The sequence below is a fragment of the Manis pentadactyla genome, chromosome 7, assembly GCF_030020395.1.
Source record: "Manis pentadactyla isolate mManPen7 chromosome 7, mManPen7.hap1, whole genome shotgun sequence".
Lineage (NCBI taxonomy): Eukaryota > Metazoa > Chordata > Mammalia > Pholidota > Manidae > Manis > Manis pentadactyla.
In genome coordinates this window covers 5,425,949-5,446,456 of record NC_080025.1, presented here as the reverse complement: position 1 = coordinate 5,446,456, position 20,508 = coordinate 5,425,949, and the positions used below count along the sequence as shown (strand labels likewise).

At 39.7% G+C, this 20,508-nt stretch overlaps 1 protein-coding gene across 4 annotated transcripts in view; it reads right to left on the bottom strand.

Moving 5' to 3' along the window:
• NEIL3 (nei like DNA glycosylase 3) overlaps nt 1–20,508 on the bottom strand; it is a 585,035-nt gene that overhangs the window by 237,226 nt on the left and 327,301 nt on the right. For all 4 annotated transcript variants that reach the window (XR_008998668.1, XR_008998669.1, XR_008998667.1 and 1 more), the window contains one exon: nt 15,455–15,536. The gene's annotated coding sequence lies outside the window, so the exon portion shown is untranslated. The remainder of the gene's footprint in view (nt 1–15,454; nt 15,537–20,508) is intronic.

Genomic DNA, 20,508 nt, shown 5'->3' with positions numbered 1-20,508 from the left:
TAGTAACTACCACAACTCTGCAGCTGAGCGTCTACATTTTGAGACCCAGAACTTAGCCTCATAGCTGCTGTCCTTAGAAAAATGACAGGTAAGTGATTTTATTTTGTACATCTCTAAAATCAAATGTGGACATTACATAAATATTTCTGCAGTAGACTAGAGAATTACATTTGTCACAGAAAACTTTGTCCTGTGAAAGTGTGTCTTTCAGGTATATACTTTTAACCTTCTCTATCCCAAGGAGCCCGCTGAGTCGCGATCCACAGAGACTTGGCACACACACTCCTCCACCACTGCACATGGTTGGAGCCTCTGGCTTCCCACTTCTTCAGAGCCCAGCTCACCGGGAATTCTGTACACAGGAGTGTATATATTGTAGTTATCTATGTTCTAGATCTGCAAAAGCAAGAAAGTTACCCTCCTACAGTTGAAATACCTTCCCCATAGGCTTGACGGGTCCTGAAATTCCCCAACTAACAATCTATCCTTGTGATTCAAGTAACAAACGTGTCCACCTTTAGGAGGGAAATACCGAGCATGAACACATAGGGTGCCTCAAAGAAGAGAAAACACCATCCACACTGTAATCACTGAGCATTAGAATTTGAAGGATCTCACCAGACAGAAAATAAGTAAGGACACAGAGGCACTGAACAACGCACTAGAACAGATGGACCTAATAGACATCTACAGAACTCTACATCCAAAAGCAACAGGATACACATTCTTCTAAGTGCACATGGAACATTCTCCAGAATAGACCACATACTAGGCCACAAAAAGAGCCTCACTAAATTCCAAAAGATTGAAATCCTACCCCAACTTTTCAGACCACAAAGGTATAAAACTAGAAATAAATTGTACTAAAATAGCAAAAAGGATCACAAACACATGGAGGCTTAACAACACGCTCCTAAATAATCAATGGATCAACGACCAAATTAAAATGGAGATCCAGCAATATATGGAAACAAACGACAACAACAACACTAAGCCCCAACTACCGTGGGACACAGCAAAAGCAGTCTTAAGAGGAAAGTATATAGCTATCCAGGCATATGTAAAGGAGGAAGAATAATTCCAAATGAATGCTCTAATGTCACAATTATCGAAATTGGAAAAAGAAGAACAAATGAGGCCTAAGGTCAGCAGAAGGAGGGACATTATAAAGATCAGAGAAGAAATAAATAAAATTGAGAAGAATAAAACAATAGAAAAAATCAATGAAACCAAGAGCTGGTTCTTTGAGAAAATAAACAAAATAGATAAGCCTCTAGCCAGACTTATTAAGAGGAAAAGAGAGTCAACACAAATCAACGGAATCAGAAACGAGAAAGGAAAAATCACAACGGACCCCGCAGAAATACAAAGAATTATTAGAGAATACTATGAAAACCTATATGCTAACAAGCTGGGAAACCTAGGAGAAATGGATAACTTCCTAGAAAAATACAACCTTCCAAGAATGACCCAGAAAGAAACAGAAAATCTAAATAGACCAATTACCAGCAACGAAATCGAAGTGGTGATCAAAAAACTACCAAAGAACAAAACCCCTGGGCCAGATGGATTTACCTCAGAATTTTATCAGACATACAGAGAAGACATAATACCCATTCTCCTTAAAGTTTTCCAAAAAATAGAATAGGAGGGAATACTAGCAAACTCATTCTATGAAGCCAATATCACCCTAATACCAAGACCAGGCAAAGACCCCACCAAAAAAGAAAACTACAGACCAATATCCCTGATGAACGTAGATGCAAACATACTCAACAAAATATTAGAAAACCAAATTCAAAAATACATCAAAAGGATCATACACCATGACCAAGTGGGATTCATCCCAGGGATGCAAGGACGGTACATTCGAAAACCCATCAACATCATCCACCACATCAACAAAAAGAAAGACAAAAACCACATGATCATCTCCATAGATGCTGAAAAATCATTCGACAAAATTCAACATCCATTCATGATAAAAACTCTCAGCAAAATGGGAATAGAGGGCAAGTATCTCAACATAATAAAGGCCATATATGATAAACCCACAGCCAACATCATACTGAACAGCGAGAAGCTGAAAGCTTTTCCTCTGAGATCGGGAACAAGACAGGGATGCCCCTCTCCCCACTGTTATTCAACATAGTACTGGAGGTCCCAGCCATGGCAATTAGACAAAACAAAGAAATACAAGGAATCCGGATTGGTAAAGAAGAAGTTAAACTGTCACTATTTGCAGATGACATGATATTGTACATAAAAAACCCTGAAGAATCCACTCCAAAACTACTAGAACTAATATCAGAATTTAGCAAAGTTGCAGGATACAAAATTAACACACAGAAACCTGTGGCTCTCCTATATACTAACAATAAACTAATAGAAAGAGAAATCAGGAAGACAATCCCATTCACAATAGCATCAAAAAGAATAAAATACCTAGGAATAAACCTAACCAAGGAACTGAAAGACCTATACCCTGAAAACTATAAGACACTCTTAAGAGAAATTAAAGAGTTCACTAACAAATGGAAACTCATCCCATGCTCCTGGCTAGGAAGAATTAATATTGTCAAAATGGCCATCCTGCCCAAAGCAATATACAGATTCGATGCAATCCCTATCAAATTACCAACAGCTTTCTTCAATGAACTGGAACATATAGTTCAAAAATTCATATGGAAACACCAAAGACCCTGACTAGCTAAAGCAATCCTGAGGAGGAAGAATAAAGTGAGGGGTATCTCACTCCCTAACTTCAAGTTCTACTACAAAGCCATAGTAATCAAGACAATTTGGTACTGGCACAAGAACAGAGCCACAGACCAATGGAAAGAATAGAGACTCCAAACATTAACCCAAGCATATATGGTCAACTAATATTCGATAAAGGAGCCATGGACATACAATGGGGAAATGACAGCCTCTTCAACAGCTGGTGTTGGCAAAACTGGACAGCTACATGTAAGAGAATGAAACTGGATCACTGTCTAACCCCATACACAAAAGTAAATTTGAAATGGATCAAAGACTTGAATGTAAGTCATGAAACCATAAAATTCTTAGAAAAAAACACAGGCAAAAACCTCTTAGACATAAACATGAGTGACCTCTTCTTGAACATATATCCCCGGGCAAGGGAAACAAAAGCAAAAATGAACATGTGGGACTATATCAAGCTGTAAAGCTTCTGTACAGCAGAGGACACCATCAACAGAACAAAAAGGCATCCTATAGTATGGGAGAATATATTCATAAATGACAGATTTGATAAAGGGTTGACATCCAAAATATATAAAGAGCTCACGCACCTCAAAAAACAAAAAGCAAATAACCCAATTAAAAAATGGGCAGAGGAACTGAACAGAGAGTTCTCCAAAGAAGAAATTCAGATGGCCAACAGACACATGAAAAGATGCTCCACATCGCTTGTCATCAGAGAAATGCAAATTAAAACCACAATGAGATATCACCTCACACCAGTAAGGATGGCTACCATCCAAAAGACAAACAACAACAAATGTTGGAGAGGTTGTGGAGAAAGGGGAACCCTCCTACACTGCTGGTGGGAATGTAAATTAGTTCAACCATTGTGGAAAGCAGTATGGAGGCTCCTCAAAATGCTCAAAATTGAAATACCATTTGACCCAGGAATTCCACTTCTAGGAATTTATCCTAAGGATGCAGCACTCCAGTTTGAAAAAGACAGATGCACCCCTATGTTTATCACTGCACTATTTACAATAGCCAAGATATGGAAGCAACCTAAGTGTCCATCAGTAGATGAATGGATAAAGAAGAGGTGGTACATATACACAATGGAATACTACTCAGCTATAAGAAAAAACAGATCCTACCATTTGCAACAACATGGATGGAGCTAGAGGGTATTATGCTCAGTGAAATAAGCCAGGCGGAGAAAGACAAGTACCAAATGATTTCACTCATATGTGGAGTATAAGAAAAAAGGAAAACTGAAGGAACCAAACAGCAGCAGAAGCACATAACCCAAGAATGGACTAACAGTTACCAAAGGGAAAGGGACTGGGGAGGACGGGTGGGAAGGGAGGGATAAGGGCAGGGAAAAAGAAAGGGGGCCTTATGATTAGCATGTATAGTGCGGGGGACATGGGGAGGGCTGTGCAACACACAGAAGACAAGTAGTGATTTTACAGCATCTTACTAAGCTGATGGACAGTGACTGTGAAGGGGTACGTGGGGGGGACTTGGTGAAGGGGGGAGCCTAGTAAACATAATGTCTTTCATGTAATTGTGGATTGATACCAAAATTAAAAAAAAAAGAATTTGAAAGATCTATTTTGCAGGTAACAAACCATACTTAGGAAGAACACTCACTCGCCCAGTGTCACATGGCTGGCAGAAGTTACAGATACATGTGTGGGTGCCTGGGCACACACACACCACACTTTCACCTTCAGATCACTGTGCATTCCATCATTCCACTGAGGAACTGGAAACCAATGGCACACTTCCTCCTGTGCTACTAATATTAGCCCCCCAAATCACTTCCACTGAGTTATTTGCACAGCAACACAGTAGTGAGGTGCAGTATAGCCACCAAAATGTTTACAGCTTTCCTATGTAGCCTGGTAAAAGACATGGTATGAAACTGTCCCTCCTAATGTAAGTAGGGATGTAAATCCTTCCCCAGTGGGACCTGCAGCCATTTATGAGAGTAACTGTGCTCTATAACACGGGAAACACTCAAACCTTCCAAAAGGCTGCTCAATGCACTCTCTGAGTTGATAACAATACTGGATGTGGCAGGAGGAAAATCCTAAAAGACCTCCAAGACCCTGGCCCTGTATAACGCCCTCTCTGTAAGTGTGGCTGGGGCTGGGAATATGAATTTCACTCTCAGAATTGGATTGTGTTATATGACAAGTGAAAGAAATCTTAGATTTAATTAAGGCTTCCAAATCAATTAATCATTAGGATGATGATTCAGAGTGGGCCTGGCATAATCAGGGGAGCCCTTAAAGGACAGGACCTTTCCAAAAACGAGATTTGAAAAAATCAAATTCTCTTGCTGGTTTTGAAGAAGTAAACTGCCATTGTGTCAGAGGACTCTTGAAGGGAGTCATGTAGCAGAGACCTGAGATGGTCCTCTAGGACCTGAGTGGGCGAGGAAGCAGGTGTCAGTTGTGCAGCCACTAGAAAAGGGGATCTGCCAATAACCAGGGACCGTGGGAGGACACCCTGGCCTGAGATGAAGCACAGCCCCACAACACGGTGAGTTTAGCCTTGCGAAACTGAGCAGAGAAACCAGCCACACCGTGCCTGGACTTGTAACCTAGAGAATGGTGAGATAATGCCTATGTTTTGTTTTAAACCGCTGAATTCATGAAATTAGGCACACAGCAATAGAAAACGAATACATTACAGGACCCATGCACCTGCAGAAAAGACATGATAGCCTCCTGGGTAGAGCAGGGCTTAGGGAGACTGGATGATAAACGGAGCAGTAGCCCAAATCTGTCTCACTGTAAGTCCCGTGGGTCTGAACCAACCCCAGGACCCCCTTTACTAACTGGGACGGAGACACATGGCAGCTGCCATAAACCCCGACTGACACACTAACTGGATTAAGAGCCAACGTGGCAGGAAGGGCCAAGCAGCAGCCCTGGCCTCTGCTGCCCTTGAGCCTCCGACTGCAATTGGGAAATTCTGTGACTACGACCACAGCCCCTTTGAATCCACTTTGCAGCCCTTCCTAAGCCAGCTGGGTAGCGGCAGATGAAGGAGCAGAAGCAGCTTACCCATTAGACACCCTCACTCCAGCAGCCGTACTGCAGGTGACCTGCACAGTGAGCTGGATGCACACAGCCTCTAGCACTTCGGACGTGGCCCCTGAGCTGACGAATACAACCTTCGGTCCTCACGGAGAAGCAGTTCCTTTGCCCGTGGAGAAGGGAGCGGCACGCGCACAGTCCTGCCTCAGCGCTGTGTTGACTCCCGTGCCCGCGCAGATGGAGTCTGCCAGGCCCTGGTGTCTCACCCCACAAAAGGCCATCCTGGCTCAGTGCACGGTGATTGGACCAGGGCGTACTGGCAGGTCCTTAGAGGGCAGAAATAAAAACCTAAGAACATTCAGAGGCCTTCCATACTGGTGGAGTTTGGGGGTGTGGTGGGGGCTGGCCGAGGGCTGACCACCCAGGACATTCTAGGATGCCCCTCCAACACAAGACTAATTCGTACACCTGGAGCTCCTCCTAGAAAATAAAAGTTCCAGCACTTGAAGGACGCCTTAAGATCTGAGAGGCAGCGTATTCACCATGGAGAATACTACCGACTCCTTTCCTGGAGGCTCAAGTGGCTCCCAATTTCAAGGGGAGCCCAGCACGGGAGAAGGCTGTCGGTCCAGGCTATGCTACTAATCCCTGCTAAGTGCTATAGCCCAACACCATCTCCTCAGAAGTCCCTGCAAAATTCAGTCCCTGCTTTTGCAGCTATGACACTGATAAACATACTCCCATCTGTCCTTCCTTCCATCTCTCTGCTTCCTCACTCTCACTTGCTGGAGCCATGTCATAAATGCAACTGAGATATTTATATTTCATCATTAAACCTCCTAGATAGTAACAGTGATTCCTACATATTTACTGTTTTTAGTATTTGTACCACTGAACCAGTACTAGATAACTGCATTATGTATATACATTAGCATATGTAACTAAGATTGTTCCTGTATGAACCGGGGTTTAATCAACAGACTAATTTTTATACTGAAATACATCTGTCCATTATGAGTCTTTAAGTATACAATTATCCATCTGCTGAACTGACATTTTTCAGCCTGACATTTAATATTGTCACAAACAGGCAAACAGTCCAACTGAGCTTTGCCTAGGGTTTCAGAGGAAGTGTCTCCAGGCAGAAACTTTTTAATTTAAGTTTGATTTAATGAAAATTATAAGTCACAAAAACAACTGCTTCAAGTAGTATGAAATATCCAGACTGCAAGTAAATCTGTGAAAGTTCTAATCTGAGAGCTTCCAAACATCTCTAAATTTGCTGTAACACCCAAGCAGGAGTTTCAGATTTCCAACACTATCAATTTTGTTCTATTTACTACTACTACTTTGTATAATTTGTAAAGAAGACAATTTCCCTTTTTGGAAACAAGTAGTATTTTTCCTTGTGTTGCTAATATGGTTTCAGTTGCAAATTCCCAGCGATTTGCACAGAATAATAGGAAAATGAACATAAGCTGACATTTCGGGAGCTCATGCTATGTAATAGTTTCTATTTTACATGTATGTTCTCATTTTTAATTTATACAGATTATCTATGAAAAAAAACTTACTATCCCCATTTCAAGATGAAGAAATTATGGGACAGGGATACATAATAACCTTTCCCTGTATCACACCCAGCGGTAACACAAGGGGAAAAATTCCTGCCGTTCTAACTCCCAAGTATTCATTCTTAAATAGATAATTGTGACTAAAAAATATTAAAAGGTTTTAGGTACCATTTGACCCAGGAATTGCACTCCTAGGAATTTACCCTAAGAACGCAGCAATCAAGTTTGAGAAAGACAGATGCACCCCTATGTTTATTGCAGCACTATTTACAATAGCCAAGAATTGGAAGCAACCTAAATGTCCATCAATAGATGAATGGATAAAGAAGATGTGGTACATGTACACAATGGAATACTACTCAGCCATAAGAGGGCAAATCCAATCATTTGCAGCAACATGGATGGAGCTGGAGGACATTATGCTCAGTGAAACAAGCCAAGCGGAGAAAGAGAAATACCAAATGATTTCACTTATCTGTGGAATATAAGAACAAAGGAAAAACTGAAGGAACAAAACAGCAGCAGAATCACAGAACTCAAGAATGGACTAACAGGTACCAAAGGGAAAGGGACTGGGGAGGATGGGTGGGTAGGGAGGGATAAGGGGGGGAGAAGTAGGGGGGTATTAAGATTAACATGCAAGGGGGGGTAGGAGAAAAGGGAGGGCTGTACAACACAGAGAAGGCAAGTAGTTATTCTACAACATTTTGCTATGCTGATGGACAGTGACTGTAAAGGGGTTTATAGGGGGGACCTGGTATAGGGGAGAGCCTAGTAAGCATAATATTCGTCATGTAAGTGTAGATTAGTGATACCAAAAACAAAGAAAAAAAAAAAAAAGGGCAGTTCCTGTGTGGTAACCTCCAACGAGTTCTACACAAGGGTATAAAGGGCATATAAAAGTGTAGGCAAAGGGTCTGTTTGTGTTTATACAGAGGATCAAAGCCTAATTGGGCTACCCCAAAAATGAACTAAGATACGATATGAAAAAGAACTTCCAACATCAGCACTCTCGGGAAGACTCATGCCAGAAGATGATCATCAAAAAACCCCAACAAAGATCCACGCACTGCTACAGCTGTAGATGCACTCATCCCACCAGCTCCTGGACTTGCCATGGGAATGAGGAAGGAGATATCTAAGCTGACCTGTGCATACAGTAAAACAACAAATTTGACTGGATCTATACTGTTGGAACTCAACCAAGAATTTGGAGAAGTGCAAATTGTAGCGCTCCAAACTCTTACAACTACAGACTATTTACTGTTAAAAGAACATATGGCATGTGAACAGTCCCCAGGAATGGGTTGTTTTAATTTGTCTGATTTCTCTCAGACTGTTCAAGTTCAGTTGGACAATATCCACCATGTCATAGATAAGTTTTCACAAATGCCTAAGGTGCCTAACTGGTTTTCTTGGTTTCACTGGAGATGGCTGGTAATTACAGGTATGCTTTGGTTATGTAACTATACTCCTATTATGTTAATGTGTGTGTGCAATTTAAGTAGTAGCTTAAAACCTATACATGCTGAAGTTACTCTACAAGAAGATATGTCAAAGAAATAATCAATCTTCCCATGTTTTCTTCCACCTGCTACTTCTATAGCTTTTCTTCTTTCTTCCTAATTACAACCCTTAAATAGAATTAGTGCCTCATATCAAATTTATCGAGTATCATAATTCTTCCAAGTGGTAAAGATACCTCAAGACAAATGCTGGGCATAGAAGCCACAGGGCATAAATATGCAAAGATGTAAAAAGCTAACCTTTTCAAACAATAAGGCTTCTCTCTCACTTACCAACTTCACATTTCCCTGTATGGCCCCGGAAGATGACTGGTTAGCCAGAGATGGGTAAGATTCCTCAAGGGAGGAACAACCTAAGACAGGCACAGTCGCAGGGGGGCCATCAGGTGAGAAATAGGGGATCAACAGAGGTGAGGCTTAGAACCTCACCCCCCCGTTCTGAGAGAAATCTTCTGCATACGTGGATGTTTTATTGCCCTGGTCTAGCTTGGATTAACACATAGTCTACAGGCACACACCTGATCATCTACATTTGCTCTCTTACAACACTAAACTATGTTTTCTACCTTTATCTTGTATCTACCTACCACTTCAGCATTTTATTAAAAATAATAATAAAGAGAGAAATGTAGTATCCACACATAAATCAAGTATAAAAATCAAGTGAGTGTTCATATTTGAACTGACTGTTTATAGTTCATAATGCATGAGCAAAACTGAAAGTTTCTGTGATGACTGCCCTTGTACTGTTCACTATGTAACTTATTCATTATGTAAGAATTTGTTCTCCATGTAAGAACTTGTTTGTTATGCCTCAGAAGATTGGAGACTGACAAAAATTAGGCTTGGGGTGGATTAATGATTGTGCATTGAGCATTGACTCCCCTATACAGAATTTTATTGTCGTTAACAATCATTTGATCAATAAATATGAGAGATGCCCTCACAAAAAAAAAAAAAAAAAAAACATCAAAAAAAAAGAAAAAAAAAGGTTTTAGGGATATAGTCCTAAAACTCTTAAGGTTTAAAAAGGATAGTTGTATCTATGCAATTTTTCACTATCTCATACGTCACTTACTGTATTTCCCTAGCTAGACTAGTTTATAATCTGCATGATTAATATTGCACAATTTGCCTTCTAATCCATCCCTGGAGCCATTTCCCCATCACACTCCCCTAACATGCCATTATATATCTTCATAATTCAAATATCCTTCAAGCTTATGCTTCATTCTTACTCTATATCAAGGAAAGTATTGAGGACACAGGTCACAACCCTAATCCTCACGACGCTACTCAAACTTCTCTACACCGACCCCACACTTTAACTGCCAACTCACGCTCCAAAGCTGTCCACACTGAGGACCATAATCAAACTTTTTACCAAGTTCTGTTGATAAATTTCTCGGCTCTTTTCTCTATGTGTTTAGAGAAATATGCCATTAGGAAATTTAGTTCTTCTGAAATTAAAAGTAACAATTAAGCAAATCATCTATGGAGCTTAAAAATCACTTGAACAAAGGGACTGATGTATGAGACTAAGTCTGAGAAGCTGGACAGATTGGTACCTGGAGAGAAAGAGAAGTGGGAATATACCTGAAATTCATAACCACCCCCGAAGAGAGAGACCTACCGTCATCCAGGCTCGGCTGCTCCGTCTAGGAGTGCAAAGGGCCGAAAGGTTCCCCGCCTCCCCCCAGCCCCACCACCGCTTGAAGTTATGTAACCTGCTGCTCTGGGATTGCAACGCTGAGAAAAGCTGTCGGACACGCTTGCCAGTTGCATAATTGGTACCAATTTTCTATGAATAGACTTAATTGTATTAAACTTTCTGAGCTTCCATATGAATCATTCTGTTAATATTGACAGCAACGTGGAACTAGTTGAGTTAGAATGCTTCGCACTGAGGGAGGTAAGTCAGCTCACACCCCTGCCAGTTCTAACGGGGGACAGCACTTCCACGGGACACAGAGGGGCTTCCGTGGAGCCACGTCAGCTCTCCCCTCCCGCCAGGGCGGCTCAGAGCGGAGGGGAGCTGCGGGGGGACCGCCGAGAACGGGTGGGCATCAGAACCCAGCCAGCACCATCAGAGCGTAGACATCCAGACATGTCTGTCTGGCACTTGAAAAACCAAAAAGGACAAAAGCAAATAGAATGAAAATTACAGTAAAATGTTAGTTATCCCCTAAGGAAGACAGATAAGACATAACATTGTTTATATTTGTTCTAGACAGAGCAATCCAATTATTCAAAGGAGAAAAATGTCACACGGGTACAAATTAATGAAACAATAGAGAACAAAGACATTTAAAATGCCCAATGCCTTAAAGAGATTCAGTAACAGTTCTGTTGAAATGTATTTGAAGAAACATAGGTCTGGGCACAGAGATATGATACAAAATAGGGGTGTTCATGAGAGTTGAGTGCTATTAAGGAAAAAAAAATATCTTCAGGAGTTTTAAAAATCCCCAAGGATAACCACAAATCATTTTCTGCTCTAATCATCCTTAATTTATTAACCATGTTCAAAAGTATTTATAAATTTAGTCCTTAATTCATAATGTAATTCTCTTAAATATAAATTACTTGGAATTATGCCAACAAATCATTTTTCATTTGAATCGCAACTGTTCGTGTATTATCCAAAATACCTCACCAACATGGAACGACACCATCAGTCAGAGTATTTCAGCCGTCTTTACACAGTGAAGAAACTGTGGTGGCAGGAACAGTCAAGTGCACTTCTTCAGATCATAGCCCAGAATAATCTCATCTTTAAAAGTCCTATCTCTTGTGTAAAACAATTATTTCAGTATGTCACACCGAACTGGAATTGTCAAGCCCAATATACGGACAACTCACAAGAACAGATACTGTTCTTGGCACAATCATGACACAAAGGTTTAGACTGTCAGTGAAGAGGAGCAAATCTATGATACGTTTCTTTGATTCATAATCATTCCTCCTTTTTTGGTTTTCCCACTATATATTTTATTTAACCTTACAAATGTAAGTGCCAATTTTCTGGGAGGCCGCTGGTGGCAAGGTCACTAGACTGTTGGATGGATTTAATGTGTGCCTCCAGGAAATATGCAAACCTCGTATGTGGTTAAGAACCTGCACCTTGAACAAATTGCTTGTTACATACAGATAACTCCAAGTAGAATCTCAGGCTGTTAAATATATATTATCCCAGTGGCCCATTTCATAAATTATGATTCTCTAAACTTAAGATAAATTCAAATGACTTTGTAAATGGAGACTTCTTAAGAGTTTGCTTTTTTATAAAAATTGAAACATGCAAATTCTAATGGAATTATTCAGTATTAATTACTCTTTACAGAGAAAAACAAATCATTTGACCTTTTGTATTTATGAAGGAGAAAGGGAAATTCAATTGCTGACTATGTTGACAAGAAGTCTGTAAGTTGTAATGATTGATGTAACCATCAGTAGCATTCTCCATGTCAATGTTTAATCCCACAAATATACCTTCAAGGCTTTTCCCCACTAAGCTTACCACTCGTTTTATTTAAGATACTTTGACACAGAAGATTCACAAGCATTTTTATGATTTATCTGCCACATCAAATTTGCAGGGGACATTGCAACTTCTACATGAAAACTTTAGCCATCTTTAAGCCTAGTACACTGGGGAAGTCGGAGGGTACATGGTTGTGGACTAGTTAAAATTTTTTTGAAAATGTCACCATCATTTCTATAGCAACCATTCTCTTATTTTAGTATGGCTGCTTTCCATAGAGAACACTGGTATAGAGAACTCAGTCTTTAAATAAAAATGATATTCTCAAAACATAATTAGCATTTTAACTCCTTTATACATTTGTAGAATTTCTAATCTATCTTTAACTTGCTTACCTTGGTAACATATTTTGGTAGAAAAGAAATTATGAGTATGTGTATATGTGTATATGACGAAGTAGAAACTTGTCTGAAAAGTTTAGGAGCCCTTGGGAGAACGCAACCAGCTAATGAAGTCATTGCCACATGGGTCAGACGGCAGCAGACATGAGAGGGCGCCCAGGAGAGCTGGGCTGCACCCCAAGCACAGTCCGCGCACACAGCATTAGCCATGTGCCAATGACTCAGCCATGACATAGCCTTCATTCCCAGAGTGAACCAGCTCATCATTTTCCTTCGGTAGATGCATTAGAGAGAGCTTTCTGCTCGACCTTCAATTAATAATTCTACCTAGTGGTATTTCGCAGGTTAGAGAAACACCTGCAAGCCTTTTGAAAAAAGGTAAAGATTGCCCAAGACTTACGAAGGGAAAATCACTCAAAGGTTTACTTAGCTGTTTCTAAATGAGGTTCTACAAATCTGTGTGGAAGCCATTTCCATTTCCACGCACAAAGGCCACAGCGAGGCGACCCACGAAGCCGCAGGGCCAACACGAGATGAGGAGCTGTGCCACCTCGGGGAGACCTCTGACTTGGTGAAGTCTGTTTTCCATTAGCACAGTGACCCCGATAATTCCTGCTAGCCAACTCCAGAGGGTTATTGTGATCATGAAGTTAAATTAGATATAAAATGTACTTTCTAGATAATGAACCTCACAGAAATATTTTAGCTGCACTGGGTGATTTGAGACTAATACGATCCTAGTTGCACTTGTTTCCCTTTTGATTCCTCACTTTCTCACATGTAAGAGTCAAGATTCATATGAGTGGGATCCACTCAGCCGTGAGGTTTTAGGCTATCAAGTGGCAGAAGGTGGGAAAGAGAGACTTTCAGGGAGTAAAAGGCCTAGAGTCTCTTCTTTTTGAGCATCTAAGTATATAAGAAAAATATTTAATAACTTAAATAATAATAAAACTATTTTCTATATCTTGTCAGAATGTATTCAGATGGTCATTTAGAGATAAAGCTATAGCTTAATTTGAGGTTTTTAAAGCCAGACTCATTGAGACAGAATAGAATGGGGATTACCAGTGGTCAGCAGGTGGAGTAACTGGGGAGATGCTGTTCAAGGGTCCAGCGTGCAACCAGGAGACGAGTAAGCTTTGAGATTTAATGCATGGCATACCACCTACAGTCAACAACACTGTAATGGAAGCATCAAAGTTGTTAAGAGACTTACCTCTTGTCACCACAAAAAAGAATCACATGGTGCACTAGAGTTACTAGCTAACACTACAGTGGCATCATATTGCAATGCATCAATGTATCAAACCAGTATGCTATAAACATTAAAAATTACACAAAGTTATACATGTTACACATGAGGTATCTTTCAATAAATAAAAGATTCAGGGCTTTCATAACTGTGACACTCAAATGACTCATTGCACCCACAGCCCAGCTTCCTGTACCTTCCTCTCCAATGAAATGTACTCTTGGGAATGAAAGCATAAAGCATCTTCAGACTGTTGTAGCAAAGCAAGTCCTAACATCATTGTGTAACAGAATCTAGAGCAGTGTTGATATCTCAAGTATTTCTTCAGAGGTTTCTCCAGTTACGTCTTTACACAATAACACTGCCTTTTAAGCTACATCCTGAGAGAACATCTCAGGCTTACACAATAGCAAAAAAACTGTTTACACCAAAAAGTACAACAGAGTATATAAAATCATATACGTACATGAGCACAGATATACACAGGCCATCTTTGCTTGGCATGCCCCCAGTGAGCTCCAATTCCATTTACTGTGGTTTTAAGAAACACCAGTTCCCCCAAAATGGTTCAAATTTCACTCATTGCATTATATTAACTTTGACTAATTGCATTAAGAACAAACCTTGCCAGCAGCTCTTCAGTACACAAACTCTTGTGTAAAAAACAGATGTACATCATAATCAGTACCAAATCACATCAAATGTTTCAAAGTTCACTGGCAATCTGTCACCATGCATCTGCACTTCAGTTCATGCACAGACAGTAAGGCATGCAGCTGTGTTGCCTCCTGTCTCTCAGTGATAAACCCAAGTAACATTTTTATAAAACCATAAAACTCAAAGAGGAATTGGCTAGTAAAGATAAATGTGCAGCAAAGAAACATATTAGAATCAAATTAAAAATAAAAATAGAATGAAGCCATAGAAGATGTAGACTGTGGGAATGCTGTCACCTCTGCTGGTCCACATACCCTCGGCGTAGAGCCAGAGGACTTCAGTGACGGTGAGCTTTCAAGGTAAATGAGGAAAGCCCTTGTGATGAACAGGAAGAGGTCAAAGGAAGAGAAGTGGGTAAAACCTTCATAATAAAACCACTTGGTAATTTCCAACATTGCAGGCATAGAGGATCAAATGATGAAACCTATTCCAAACTCAGCACAGAGTATGACAAAAGTGTCCTCAGCATGGAGTATGACAGTAGTGTATGCATAGAAAGGGTGTTCATTCCACATCACAAGTTACGCAATAACAGCAAGTACTATTCAAAAATACTCCTGGTAAGCATATCACCAAACACTGGCTGGCTGCAAATGTAGCGACCAGCTAAACAAGTCATCGGTTAGTCCTCCTGACTGTGAGGCGGGCAGGTGGAAGGTATGCAAAGTACAGGACCCCGGGAAGGGGTCACGTACCAGGACCAGCACTTTGGTCAGAGATGTTTCTCTGAGCCACACTTACCTAAGATTTCACCAGTCCCCTCGTGTGAAGAGATGAAACGTCACTGTCAGAATGATGTTCAATATTCACTGCAGTTCGTTAGCTAAAAACACAGAAACAAAGAATTCTCAATGTTTCTAGTGGGTCAAATTACAGTGCACTGAACAATTCACTAATTTTCTTTCCCCTGTACATATTTAAATGACAATAAGGCAATGTCTAGTATTTAGACCAAACTTCGAAAATGTCATGGAAAAACTATGACTTTTCCTATTGCTTAGTGTAATCAAATTTGCACAGTTTCCATTTGCATGCTAATTTTTCACAGTTCCACAGTGCCATTCAAAGCAATATATGCATCTTCACATGTACACACATGGGGGCTGGGGAGGGGAGCGGGAGCAAGTTTTTAGGGATAAAAGCCTGGAATGAGATTGGATCAAGAATTTTTTTGGCATAACAAAGATGCCAGTTTTGTTATAACTTACTAACTTGTTATAATTTGCTATGAAGCCCTTGTTGCTCTTAGGTCCACAAACCCATAATGAACATGTGTTTCTCCTGTAAAGTTCATGTTTCTGCTCTCCTTACCGTCAAGGTGACATCTCCACCACCAGACACAGATTCAACAAGCAGCATGTTTCTAGCTGTCCATGTGGCTGACTCAGGGCTGCTCCAGCCATTACAAGGCACATTAGTTTTCTTGCCAGGATGTTTTTATCATGGAATCAGGCTTGAGGCCTATCACACTCCATGATTTTAATGTTAAATATCTCTCTTTGCTTTTTAAAAAATCTCTCTTTTTCAGCTTCATTATTCTCCCATTGCCTTATCTTTTGTGTTAGAGTGTGTTGTTTTTATACTTTCTACTCTCAATCAAAACTGTTGTATTTTCTTTTAATACTTCTATTTTGTGTGGTTTTGTTTTAATTATCTCTAATAAAATCTGCCCTAACAATTTTGGCACATGTTGTATATTTAAATACTGAGCCTAATATGTAAAAGAATGTCTATAGTCTGTAGTATTGAGAAACTTTTCCTGTTAATCTCACTGAAAGTTTTGCTGATACAGCTTTTCTAATAGATTTTATACTTTGCATGCTTCCTGAACTGTCTTCTCCTTTGTGTATAAAATAGGTGCCACAGTCTTGTAGTCAGTTACAAGTTCTTATTAATAAAGCTTTTATGTTAAATGATCTGTCTTTAAATAAAAAGTTCCTATTTGCTTACTTATATAAGGGTCCTTTAAAATAATCATACAGAGAAATTATTTCAAAAAATTTGTTGTACTTTGCTTATATGGTAGCATTAGAAGACAAAAACTAATTCTGAAACAATAAAAAATCAATCTTTCCCATTAATGTCAGTGACTTTGTCTCTCAGAAATTTTTTTTTACCTCAAGTTCAGAAAGATGTTCTCTTACATTAGTTTCTAAAAATGTTAAAAATTTCCATTCATAATCCATTTGAAATTTATTTTTTGTGTTGTAGAGATTCTGTGTGAGGTAGAGATTCATTTTCACTTAAAAAATATAGTCAATTATCCCAACTTGATTATCTCTGTCCACTGGTATTCATACAGTGTACTGTCATGTGTACTGTATACAGGAGTCATTTCACAGTGATTTATGGACACTTAGCAATTCTCCCCAACTCTGCACTGAGTGAAGTCACACTGGCAGCTGGAAATCAGCCAAATTTATAGTATTTATACCATGAAAATCAAGGAACAAGGGAGGATGTTTTGGCTGGAGAGCTCGCTTACTAGCTATGAATCGCTTTAAAAAAAAAAATTCTGGATATGCATTGCAAACATTTTAGTTATGATTGTTGCACCTATGATCACAAGTGAGATTGAACTGGAATTATTTTTCTTGTAATATCTTTGCTTGAATTTGGTATCAAAATTAAGCTATCATCATAATTAACTTCGTAATTTTTCTATTCTCTGTAACAGTTTTATTAAAATTGAAATTAACTCTTCCTAGTAAAACTTGCTGGTAAATGAAAAAAAAAAAGATAAGTGAAAATAAGATATCATTCAATGTTATTACGATTTTAAGAACAGTCTACAAGGAAACCAAAATTGTGATATATAACTCAGTTCAACAAAGGTGGTCATCTAAATTGTTCTGGGCATATTTCAGGTTAAGTTTTCAGCCTTGGACAGAAAACACTGACTCCACCTATAACTCTTTCTGAAACATATTATCAAATAAGAAAAAAATTTCCTAGCTGACTCCCTTATCTTATGATGGGGCTCTGACACTCGAATCAACTAATAATTGTAGCTGTTTCACATAAAAGGTCAGTTTTGACAAATGGCCTCTTGCACATGGTAAAAACACTCTTTCACTGTCAGGCAATGGTTTTATTCAGTAAATGCAGTTACACAATCAGAAACATCTTTGGATGGACCACAGTATACACAAGGGGATTTGGAGGAAAGCATAAAGCTACAACTGTGTCTTAAATTATCTTCCTAGTGACAAAAAGAAACACAAATTAGTATGAAAAGCCATAGGTAACAGAGTTATATGAAGAGTCACTGCAGCTATGTAACAGTTAATCCCTGGCACCATGCCAAGGACAGATGAAGGATAAAAGACAGGGTGCAAAGGGGACAGTGTATATAAACATTATTATGTAGCATATATTTGGTAGTGAAAGTTATAAGTAGATGAAAATTCTAAAGTAAGGCCCTTCATAGAAATTTGGTTAAATGTAGGCACTTTTTTTACATTTAAGGTTGAAAAGTGAACTTTGCATGCAGATATTTTTCTTCTCTAGTCCTTGAATAATTCTAATAATTCATTGATAGTTTTTAGAAAGTTATCCTTTTTTTTTTTCTTTTTGGAAGTATAGTACAAAGACTTCATTTTTCTCTGAATAGTTTGAGAGTAAATTGCCAACGCGGTACCCAGTGGCCCTGAATCCCTCAGTGCGTAATTCCTGTATAACCTCAAAACATCACCCAAATCAAGAGGTTAACACCGATACAATACTACCCCCTGAGCATCAGATCCCACTCAATTAATTGTCCCCATAAGTCTCTCTTAATAAAAAGATCTAATTCAGAATAATGTGCTGTGTTTGTATGCCATTTTTTAAAAGTTTCCTTCACTCTAGGTTTTTTTAGTTTTCCCTAAAAAAAAAAGTGATCATCATCAGTAATGATGATGAACATTTCCAAATGGCGTGCTGTCTGAGACGCTGCCACGGGAAGGGCACAGCATCCCTCCCGTGGCATGCCTGCCAAATACACATGATCCACTCTAATCAAGACAAATCAGGAAAACCTGAGGACATTTGACTGCATAACTGGTCTGGGGTCTCAAGAGTGTTTAAAATCAGAAAATGATCCCCTACTGTCATTAGGATTAGTTGTAGTACTTGCAGAAGCCAGGTGACCGAAACGGTAACATGCATCCATTTAGTAAAGAATTCCTGTGCGGCACACAGAAAAGGAGCTGACTCACCATGCGATTTTCTGAAATATGGATGTCTGCTCTCTGAGCAAGAATTAATCCGTGCAAGCAAGTGCGAGGGCCTGTCGTGTGCTTAGCACTGCCGCATCAAGTGGACGCGGGAAAGAAAAGGTGTCACGTGCACATTTAGTTTGATAAAACACACTAAGGTTAAACAGTCACGTTGGACGGTTCAACGATTCACAGGGAAGAAACCGAGGTGGGGAGAGGAGGGCGCCCACGTAATACAGGATGTCGGTTTCATTTCTGCCAGCACAGTTTACCAGAACTTGGACAGGTTAGGGTGTTGAACCCCACAGCAAAGAAGGGGGGAAGGTAAAATGATGTCCAATGGATAGATTTCTAGACAGTGGGATGAGAGAAGTGGAAAAGAAAAGCAGAGAACATAAGGGGCAGAGGGAGGTTCTGTGCAGAAGGACCAAGAAGTGAAACGCCAAGGTAAGACAGGCCTGAGCATTCAGGCAGATGCAGAGGGCAAAGGGTGAGCGCTTGTTTTTGTTGCTCTTATTTTAAGAGGGCAGTAAGAATACGAAAATGCCGTTTGACACCTAGGAATCTGGCAACGAAGTGTTGGAACAATCAATTGCCTTATTTATTGTCAAATCTTGCTCTTAGATGATCCGGGGAGTAGAGCAGGTAAGTCGCCCATGGAAGTGAACATCTGACAATTCAAAATACTAGAACAGACATCCAGTGAGAACTCTGGACTCAAGGGAAAAAAAAATAAACGTCATCATAGAAACAAGAGCTATCGCCATTACAGTGGATGGTGAAGAAGGTGGACCAAAGATAAATCTTCAAGGAATACTTGTAGCTGAGGCCAGTGGATGAGAAATATTATGGAGAACAGTAGGATAACACACTGCTACAGAAATCAAGAGGCTGACCTAGCTAACTATCAGATGTCTGAATAAAGTCAAGAAGAGAGAGGGGAGGGGGTAATGATAAAAGTGGGAACAGCTATAAGGAATGGCACTTAAAAGGTATGGAGTTAGACAGGCTCTGTTCAGGTTATAAGACCTGACTTCCCTGCTGTGACTCATGTAATCTGGACAATATGTCATAGCCTTTTCCTCCATTGGCTGAGAAAAAAAAATGAGATAAATATGGTGTCTATTTCCTAAGATTGTTATGAGAATGAAGTAACTCAAGAAGCACTTAATTCTTGTCTTGGCAATTTATCATTACTGTATTATATTGGCAGTTGTTTGTACTGAGATAAGAGTAAGAATGAAGGAGAATATGCTAGAAAAGGAGTGGTCGTGTTCTAGGAAAGAGGACCCTGCTGCTAGCCTGATAGTACTGTACTGACCTCCTCAGTTTTTTACAACAAACCAAATTAAGACCGGCAGTTTTCATAGATTTCTGAACCTGCAAAGTTTTTCCTACCAATGGATAAATTCTGAAGATTTATGACTTACAAAAAAGAAATCTTAAATTTTCCAAAGGAGCTTATAAACTCAGTACATCTGGAATTTGTCCACAGACTATAAGTAGACATTATGACAGTTAGTTACTTGATTTCTTGTTATTCAAGAACCTTACAAACCACTTCTGAAATGACTGTATCTTATTGCCATTCTTAGG